We start from the raw sequence: 10432 nt of genomic DNA, 5'->3' as shown, positions 1-10432 counted from the left end.
TAAATGGAGTGTCTCTGAGATAAGTTATGGTTTTTAATTTAATGTCAACTATTCTGTGCATAAGCACTGTGTTTTTGCCACTCTAATAACGACTGGTTTGGGTTTATGAACTCTTTTTCCGATCGTCTCTTTCCTCCTGTGAACCCTGCTCGTGAATGTTAAATGCAATCCGGAGGTTTTCCCACACAGAGTCTAAAACAAAAGGCCCTCCAGGCCTGGCCGGCTACATCGTTTGGGGACAACTGTGCCTCAAATGGGATGCATCTCCCAATTGGGGAGGACCCCTCGGGTTTTGACGAGTGCCCGCAGGGCTCTGGTTAGGCTGGTTCTGCGTCTGGCTGGCTCCTTCACCGCGCTGATTAATGGATACCAGCCACCATACTTACACTTTAAATGAAGTTTCGTGCTGGCCAAGATTAATTGCTGAATGAAAAATATTGAAACTATACTATTCATATAATTCATTTGAGGGGTTGATCCCAAGAAAATGTAGTATGTAGTTGAAGTTCATCATCTGACAGTAATCGAAGGACAGGAGGCACATGGCAGTACGTCACAGCCTGACCTGCTACGTTGCCGGGGTACCAGCGAGCCGTGTGAATGGGCTCCATGCTAAGGAAGCTGCTTATTCAGTCCATCACATAGTCCATCAACACTCGCTTCTTGGGTTCTTCCTTTTCTCAGCAGGGATTTTGGTGAGTACTATGGTGGTCAGCTTGCTGTCCTGTTTTCTTTTTCTTTTTCTTTTTCTTTAATTTTTTGGGGGAGTCAGGGTAATTAGGCTTATTCATTTTTTTAATGGAGCTCCTGGGGATTGAACCCAGGACCTCATGCATGTTAAGCATGCGCTCTACCACTGAGCCACACCCTCTCTCCTTTTTAATTCATTTTTATGTATTTTATTTATCTTGAGGGGTGGAGGAAAGGTAATTAGGTTGCCCTGTTTTCTTTTATTCATACCTCTTCTCTTGTTGATTTATGTTTGCTTGTCAGACTGGGCATTTATTGTTTGTTTGCTTATTTTTCCCAACTGGGCATCTATTTCTCCTTATTTGGGTAAGACATCCAGTTTCCCTTTTGGGAAACTGTGGGGTCTGAGCTTCAGGCGAGACTCCTTGGGGCGAGCACATGACCAGGTGTCGTCCAATGAGACAACTGTGCTCCTCTGACCACGGTGATTGATTCCGAACTGACACATGACCTCTGCAGAGCCAGGGCCGTGCTGCGAGCCTCTTCTTCAGAGGCTGGTACAGAAGCTGGCATTTTTCCTCTTCACTGTGAAGGCTGAGTAAAAGGCTGAAGCTGCAGGTGCCCCTCAAGCCAGCCCAAGGGGAGAACAACCAAGAACCATGGGGGACGCCCAGGTGAGAGATGGGAGAGATGGAGCCTGGTGACACCACTCGGGCCCTGAATCAAGCCATACCTGAAGCTAGCCCTATTTCTGAACATAGGACTTTTTGGTTACATGAGCCATACAGTCTGTCTTTGCTTAAGCCAGTTTGAGTGAAGTTTTCTCTCAGGGACCTTGACTCTTGAGTGAAATGAGAAAAGAACAGCAACAACAAAAAATCAGCCAGAGGGCCTTTACTCCAGTGGCTGCATGACAATGGCTATGGGATAGTCCTGCCCCCTAGAACAGCCACTGCTGTCTGTGCCTGTTCTTAAACCTGGTTCTCTGGCCTCCCCACAATGCATGCTACCTGATAGCCTGTCAGTAAATTCACTTTCCTCTTAGGTTAGCTGGGGGCCCACCTCTGCTGCTCACAACCAGAGATGCCTGATACAATACAGAGGTGGTCGGTAGGGACCCCTCCTTGGCTCCAGGGCTCTTCCGTTGCTGTCTCAGGCTGCAAAGTCCCGAGGACCTCGGTCACCGGGTCCCTCTGCAGCCCCAGATCTGCAGGCATCATTGTGGGCAGAGCTCAGAGACAGACAGCTGAATGACAAAACCAAGTCGCAGAATGATACCATTGACGTACCATTTAAAAACACACAAAACACTGTAAATTACTGAGAGACGCATACCTGTGTAGTAAAATTACGCAAACGGAACGGGAGAGACACACACCAAATTCACGGCCATGGTTACCTCTGGGGAGGGGAGGGGGGAAAGAGTGCTGGGGACCTCCTTGTCCAAATTTGCATCCCGATGAAACAAAATCGAATGAAGGCCCTCCCTGTTCTCAGGTGCTGCTGGGCTGAGAGCCTGGCTGGGCCCCCCGGGCGGGGGTCCCTGGTGGATGCAGAGGGAGACACTGGCCCCCAGCAGCTCGCAGCACAGGCACAGTCAGGCCGGAGCAAACCAGGAAGACAGAGCATGTGGGGGCACCGGGGATAGATGGTCACTCGTGGTTGGAGGGTGGACACAGCGAGCGATGGGAAGGAACTGGGACAAGTAGCTTGGACAGCAAGATTGTGACCTGAAGGACACCCCAAGTCTGGACCTGCAGGGCAGATGGGTGTGCAGAAGAATGCACATAAATGCTGGGAAGCACACGCAGTATTCTTTTGTCTTTGTTTTAACATCGTACATTTTAAAAATAAAACTCCCAAAAAACTAAAAAAAAAAAGTGAAAAAGACAAAGAAGAAGATGACCACCCATAATCTAACCACACAGCAGAATTAACCACTTAGAACGTTATAATGAGGCTCCTCCTGTATTGGCCCCAAAAAGATAGATTTTCTCTGAGTCAGGAAATAGCATAAATAGAGAATGTTTTAAACATAGTTCGTGGGTTGCCATTTGTGTGATAGTTTTTCCTCTGGAGACAGGTTTGTGGCCACAGAGGGAACAAAAGGAATACTAGCAAACACTTGATAGTGTTTACTGTCAAAAGGGGCACTGTTCCCAATGCTTTACATTTGCTAACTCACTCAGTCCTCACAACCCCAAGAAGTAGGTTGTTATTATGAATTCCCATTTTACAGATGAGGAAGCTGAGGCTCAGGGAGATTAAACAGCCTGTCCAAGGTTACAAAGACAATGTTTATATCCGAGTTTCAAAACTGCTAAGGCAGTTTCCAGAGGGCCTTCTGGTGACCACCCCACAGTCCTACTGTCTCTCAAGGAAGCGAGCAGTTGCTGAAGACTGACCACGTGTGGCCTGAGCTCCTCCCCCTGCACAGCACCGGATGCTCTGCAGGTGAGGCTCAGAGAGGAGTCGCGATCTGCCAGGTCACGTGGCTGCAGGGCTGGCTTGGCGAACTTCAGACCCCAGACCTCCCTCTGCCTGACCAAGGGAGCCCAAGGCCACGGGCTTTCTGGGCCAGCCCTCCCACTGTCCACCCGACTCAGCAGGCTCTGTACTGTCCCTTGAGGGGTTTCCCACGCTAGCCAGGCGGCCAGAAAGCCCTGCCTTTCTTTTCCCACATCTCCTTGGCAGAAGTCCGCACTGAGGGTGGCACAGACCCCTTCATTCCAGCCATCCTCATGCCAGCAAGTTCACCCGAGCACAACTTTGTGCCTCCAACCGATGAATAATCAATCTAATAACTAAAGAATAATTAATTACACCCGAAACTTCTCACTTGGGGGTACAATTGGCCTCTGGCACCTTTTGAACGAGTTGCCAGTGACTAATTGTGCCCTCAAGGAGGCATTTGTTAGTACAATTAATTGTATGCAAAACTGAACCCACAAATACTTGGGAACATCAGAATTATTCCCACAAAAAGAGTTTGTTCAAAATCCAGGCCTTTGTTTATTTTAAGATCCCATGATGGGTTCCCCAGCACCAACCAGATGTGCCAAGGTTTCCGTGGGAGGCCGTCCCTCCCCCAGCGCGAGGGTCACCCAAGCCAGAGGTTCCACCGCTGGGGGCACCCCCTGCAGCCACAGGGCAGGGCATTGGCTAGTGACTCAGGTAGGTCACTCTTTAGTACAAAATCATGGGAACGGAAGAGCAGGAAGGATGAACCAGGAGTCAAGGTACAGCCTTCCTTCTTTGTCTCTTTCCAGCTTCCCAGTCAAAGTCATCCCACATTGGAGGGGATGACCAGCTTTCTGGGTCTTGCCCTGTGGCCAGCTCCTGGTCAGCCCTGCAGGGCAGCCCTCGGACGTGGGGGTTGGTGTTGGGTGTCAGACCTGCCCTGGCCATGTCACTTCCTTCCCCGGAGCTTCGGTGATGCCCCAGGGCCCGGAGAGTCAGTCCCCAGGTGATGGCCACGAATGAATGAACTCAAACCCTTCCCACCATCTGCTCCCAGACCTCACGCTGTTCCCTCACACTGTCCCCACCCGAAACGACTGACTCACTGCCCTCCGTCCCCATCCTGATGGTCCTTCATCAAATGCCATCCCCTCTGCGTAACGTACCATTCAATTTACACGCACACACACACACGCATACACACATACATATATAAGACATACACATGTGAATGCTGAGGTGCATATACACCCAGACATGTATAAACATACATGTTTAGGGGAGGGTGCAGCTCAGCAGTAGAGAGTGTACACAGCATGTACAGGGTCCTGGGTTCAATCTCCAGTCCCTCCATTAAAGATAAATAAATAAAAACCTAATTACTTCCTCCCCCCCAAAAATAAATACACACGTTCATACACATATGCATGAAAAGCCAAACACACCTGTATGCCCACTCACAAACACACACATGCACACGTGTATATATTCACAGACATACAGAAACGCATACAAGCTCTGCACACACACATATGCACACATACACACACAAACATACACACCTACACACCCGTACACAGTACATATACTCTCACCTTAAAATGCTCTCAGGCTTGCATGTCCACACCCACGCACACATATCGCCACATGGCCTCAGTTTAACTATGTTCCTAGGCTCAGCCCCAGTGCCTCCTTGGCTGCTTTGTCTTTCCTGACTCCCTTCCCCCACCCCAGTCCAGCTCTCTCCTCCTCTGGGCCAGCAGAGCTCTCGGCGTCTGACCAACTTTGACTCCCCTCTGGGCTGGAAGCCCCTCAGGATGGGGCTGGTGACAGTCCTTTTTACACCCCAGCCCCATCGAAATACCTGACACATGGCACACGTCCCATGTGTGTTTGGGGCAGGAGGAAACAGATGGCACGATGAACGAGAAAGGATTTGGGGTCTTGGTACATGGCTAGGAGACCGCCTGGACATCCCCTTTAGAGCACACCGGTGGGGGACACAGAGGCAGGAGTCACCGCCTGGAGGTGTCCACACGAGGAGGAGGAAAGGGCAGGCAGAGCGCCACTCGTTCTCCCCTCCAGTTCGGGAACGGGGTCCAGGGGATGCCCGTTGTTCCCCCAGCAAAGGGGGAAGCAGTGCCCTCGCCCCCTGGGCAGTGCCCGTAGCCACAGGGGAGATTTCTGCAAGCAACCCGAGCTTCCCTGAGCTCCCGCTGTGCTGGGTGCTGAAGGGGCTGCCACGGCGACTACAAGGGACTCACGGTCCCCGGCGGGGGGTGGGCAGATGAAGCAGGAAGAAGCTCAGGAGGTGGAGGTGGAGGAGGAGAGCGTCCAGACAGAGGGCAGGAGTGTGGGGCTGGAGGAAGGAAGAGATGCCAGGAGGAGTTACACCGTGGATGGCCTTGAATGTGTGTTAGGACTTTGTACTGAGCTTGGTGGTCCTGAACTGAGAAGCCACGGAAGACTCTGGAGGAAGAGAGCAACCTGAGTAGGAGGACCTCAGTGCTAGCAGAGGAATTTGGACTGACTGACAGTTAGGGATCAGCAGATGCTCGACATTCTGTCTGTGCTCTGTTCCTCCTCGTCCACCTTGAAACCCCATCAACCCTTCCAAATACCTCTCAGGTGCCTTTAAGAAGCCTCTTGCCCTCCAAGACGATGGGGTCACCCTCTAGGAGGGTCTCAGAGCTTTGGGTTACCGAGATGGCTCTCCTGTGCCTCCTCCTCCAGACACTGGCTCCTTGGGAGAGAGGAGTCTGTTCCTCGCTTCCTGTCCCCTGGGCCAAGGTTTGGTGAGGCAAAGACATGTCTGGTAGCAAGGGTGGGAGAGAGTGTAGGCAAAGAGGGCGACCTTCATCTCACTGCCGGCACCCAGCGGCAAGGGAGAAACTGCTGACAAGAACAAGAACAGTTTTACAAAGTTGAAAGCTTTATCCTGATTATTTTCATATTATTTCTGGAAAAATGAACCCCCTTTGAGGGCACAAAATGCCCTGGGTTTCTGGTTAAAGAGATTTGCGTTCCTTTATTAGATTTCCTCCCTGACAATCCCTGTCTGCTGCACCCTTGTCGTCCGGTGCCGGTGTGGGGTCCCAAGGGCCGCCAATCACCTAGAAGGCCCTGGAAACGAGCTACGGAGCAGAACCATCTGCCATGTTTCTTGTTCGCAGTTCTAGGGCCCTGAGAAGGCTTGATGAGTCCTGAGTATGGGTTCAAGTGCACAATGGAGCCAACCGCTTACAAAAGCTCTGCCTTCTCTGTGACCAAGCACCTAGGACACACCCCTGAGGCGGCAGGCCCTGCACAGAATGCTCCAGACACAGAGATGGGTCAGACAAAATCGCTCCCCAGAAGCTCCCAGGCTTGAGGGGAAAGTTCCAAAGCAATGGGAGCAGTGCTGGGGGCGGGGGGAGACCCCTGGGAAGCCCCAGGCAGGGAACACCCGCCTCTGCCCGAGGGGGCAGGCAGGCCTCCCGGAGGAGGTGCGCTCTGAAGCGGCTTCTGCGAGATGAGTGCTGGGCAAGGAAAGACACGTGGTGGGCGGGTGGTGTGTGTGTCTGAGAGAGAGAGAGAGAGTTTGGCAGAGACAGAGACAGAGAGGCTGAGAGAGGCCTGGGCTCGTGAATGAAAACAAGGGTCAGTAGGTTCTGCCAGCACCACCAGCCCCTCTTTGCCAACAGCACCCAGGCCATTGGCTACTGGTCTGCAGAGCTTGCTTTCTTCAGTTGCTGTCTCTTTCCCACAAAACAGACTGCAAAAAGGAGAGGCCGTGGGAAACCTGAGGTCCACGTGTAAGAGAAAACCACGCCTGGCTGCTGCTTCTGTTCCCCATGTTGCCCCCAGGATCTGAACTGGAGGATTAAGAACCTACCCAAGGCACAGCGTGCCGATTGCAGGGCAATGCTTTCTTCTGTGCACACACCTTGGAAAGGGAGCCGGGTCAGAAAAGTTCACAGATCAAACCCAGCCATTCAGACCTTCAAGGGAGCCTGTGGGAGGCCCCCTCCAGAGCTCCCAAGCCCCCACCATCTGTCCCACTGCACCCCGAGCTCCCCTTCCAGGACAACTCAGGGTGCCAGGGTTACATGGACAGAGGTAGCACTTGGGAGGGTGAGTCACACTTGGCCCCAAGGGCCAGCGACAGCATGTTACCAGAGGCCACTCTTGCCCAGTGAGTCGTCCCTGCAGAGGGGTGAGCCAGGGAGCCCTCATGTGCCTTGATGCCCCATTGTTCTCATGGGCAGAGCAAAGATGCTTCCATGGTGCAGCTGGGTGCCATTTGTACGTGGCATGCCCTCAGCCTGGGTGACACATCTCAGGCCCAAGTGTCTCCCCATTTGACCCTCAACATCTCAGCTTTCAGTCTATGTGGGGAGTCCTGCCTCATTAGGAAGCTTCCTACTTCCTGTGATACTGGCCTTTTGGGCAGAATTCATAATTAAAGTGTTGGAGTGGTGCTCTATTAACTGCAAAAACTGTGATTCTGCGACTGAGTTAATTGCTAATATCTGTATGCAATGTTCCCCCAAGATATTTTACATTACAGTAAATAAACTTCCCATCTGAATTCAGAGATGTGACCATACGTTTCACAAATACATAATTATATTTATGGAAAGCCAGGGTTCCCCCGCTCCCTCCTCCCAGCACCCTCTCAGCCCACTCTTCGCGAATAAGCAGCTTCCATGGTAGGTGAGCCGTGGAGATTCTTTTCCATTCTTTCTCAGAAAACAGCCCAAACCACCAAACACATCCATCAAGATTCTTGGCACTTACTCCTGGCTAGAAACGTCTCACTAAAAAAAGTAGGACATTGCAAGTGGTTTTCATTGGTCATGAGACGGATTGTCACACACTGACAGCGGGAGTGGATATTATTGGTATAAGCCATTTGGAAAGTGTTTTGGTAATAGGAGTCCAAGCCTTAAAAATGTCTAAACTTGGTTTCATAAACTATGTCTCTGTACAGCGGTGCACTGTGCAGCCAAAAATAATTCTATAGTTCTCTATTAAATTACTAGAAAGATATTCATGCTGTGTTAAGGAAAAATAACTTAGAGATGAACACGTATCATTATTATAGGTATTATATTATTATATACATGTGCACATAAGGGAAGATCTGGAAGGAATGTTAACAGTATTATTCGTGATGGATCTGGCTGGTAATTTTCATTTCTTTATCCTTTTTTTTTAATCTAACTCATTTACCTGAGTGGGCATATCATTTACAATTATGAAAAAAGCCACTTTTTTTTCAGCTTAAAAACAGAAAAGAAAAATATATAAACAACATGAAATAAAATTTGACCAAAAAAAAAAAAACAAAAAAAAAACCACTGAAAAAACGTGTGTGACTTCGACCTAGCGGTTTCACTTTTGGAATCAGCTCTAAGGAAATAATCTAAAGTGCAAACAAATTCTGATGGGACAGAAATATTAACTGCAGTAGTACTACTGTTTATAAAATTGCCAGCAACCTCAACGGCAACCAAAGGAATCATTTATGGCATAGTCCTGCGATGGGATATTTTATACTATTTTGGAGATTTTTGAAGAATTTGTATTAACATGAGAAATATGCTTATATCATAGTACTAAGTGAAAAGCAAAATGAAAATGAAGAACTATTTGGAAAAATGCAAAATCAACTTGGAAAGCAAATTAAAACCCTAGACAAGTTGAAAACAGACCCCTCCCTGTCTCAGATTTCCATCAAAATGATCACAGCACATTTTGCCAGAGACTGAAATTCCTGCGATGTCTTTCACGGGCTCATGACTTCGTTCCTTTACAGGTAAAGCCTGGGGTGACTCCGTGTCGGTGCAGTGAACAGGCTTCTCCTCAAGTATGCTGACAACGCAGTTGTTAGTGAATAATACAAAACGCCTCTCCGCGCTTGGGCAGCCCTCCAAAACGCAAATGCCTCCTTCGTCAAAACAGAAACATCGCCCTGAGTTTTTGCCGCTGAATGAAGTCTAGATTCTGGAAATCGACAGTTGCACCCAGCTGTAGGCGCGTGCTGCCCCTGGGTGCCCTCTCCAATCGGAGGGATGAGGGTCACGTTCTTCTCTCTGGTCCCCACACCCCTGAGGACAGGCCCTGGAGAAGGTGCCACTGCCCAACCTCTGCCCAGTCGTGCTGTCACCCCACGCCCGTGCCTCTGCGCGTGGGAGGCACCACCGAACACCCTGGAGCTTGCAGAATAGACAGCGCGATCACGGGAGCCTCTAAACCTGCACTGTTGGCCGTCGCTTTCTACATTTAGTCTCCTCTAAGCCATGCCCCTGCACAGACATCTGGAAGGTTGGATTGGAAAAGAAGATGACAGTGACTACACTCTGCTTTGCCTTCATTCTTTTTTAATTATGAAACTAATGTGTGCCTTTTTTTACATAGTAAAAGTATAAAAGGTACATAAAGCTGACGGTGAAAATCTCTTCCCTCCCAATCTTGGCTCCTAGAGTGTGACACAATCCTTTTGGGAATTCATTCTTACTCTTCTTTTTAAAAATTGCTTATTTCTGATTACAAAAGTGGTGTGCAGCTATCTCAGGGAATAAAGACAAACACACAGAAGTACATAAAACTCAGTCCCAAACCCTGATGCCCAAAGATGACCCCTGTTCACATTTTGGTATGTATCTTCCAGTCTTTATTCTATGCATGTATGTCTGAATTATTGCAAAATTGGGATCACACTGTGATTGTAAGTTCTAATGTGACTTTTTAACTTAATACATCATGATCACTTTTCAATGCCATTAACTATTCTCTTATGACAACATTCTTATGGGCTACAGAATATTCCATTGGATGATTTATGATACTTTGTATCCAGTCCCCTACTGCTGGATATTTAGGTTGCTTCTGTTTTCTCACTGTCATACATCACACTGTGACAAACTATGTGTGCAGAAGTCCCCGGGAGCCTCTCAGGATACACTTCCAGAAATGAAATTCTTTGGTGAAGGGTAGAAACATTTTTGAGACCTTTAAATCCTTTTTACTTTACTTTTTATTGTGCTTACAAACACATAACATTTAATTTAAATGGTTTAAATTAACTGTCTCATTTTTGTGCACAGTTCAGTAGCGTTAAGTGTACTCACATTGTTGTGCAACAAATCTCTAGAACTTTTTCATCTTGCAAAACTGAAAACTCTATGCCTCCTAAACACTATTTCCTCCTTCCCCTCCCCCCAGCCCTTGGCAACCCTCTTTCTATTTAGTGTTTTATAGTTTTGACTACTTTATTGGCTTCAAATGAGTGGGATCA

The 10432-nt window shown here is 48.8% G+C and overlaps 1 non-coding gene across 1 annotated transcript; it reads right to left on the bottom strand.

Moving 5' to 3' along the window:
- Positions 1 to 799: 799 nt before the first annotated feature.
- On the bottom strand, positions 800 to 868 carry TRNAV-AAC (transfer RNA valine (anticodon AAC)). The gene has a single exon. It is a non-coding gene; the product is annotated as a tRNA-Val (tRNA).
- Between the last annotated feature and the right edge of the window lie 9564 nt (positions 869 to 10432).

Source organism: Vicugna pacos, chromosome 11 (assembly GCF_048564905.1).
Source record: "Vicugna pacos chromosome 11, VicPac4, whole genome shotgun sequence".
In the NCBI taxonomy this organism is placed as follows: domain Eukaryota; kingdom Metazoa; phylum Chordata; class Mammalia; order Artiodactyla; family Camelidae; genus Vicugna; species Vicugna pacos.
This window is presented reverse-complemented; position numbering and strand designations above follow the sequence as displayed.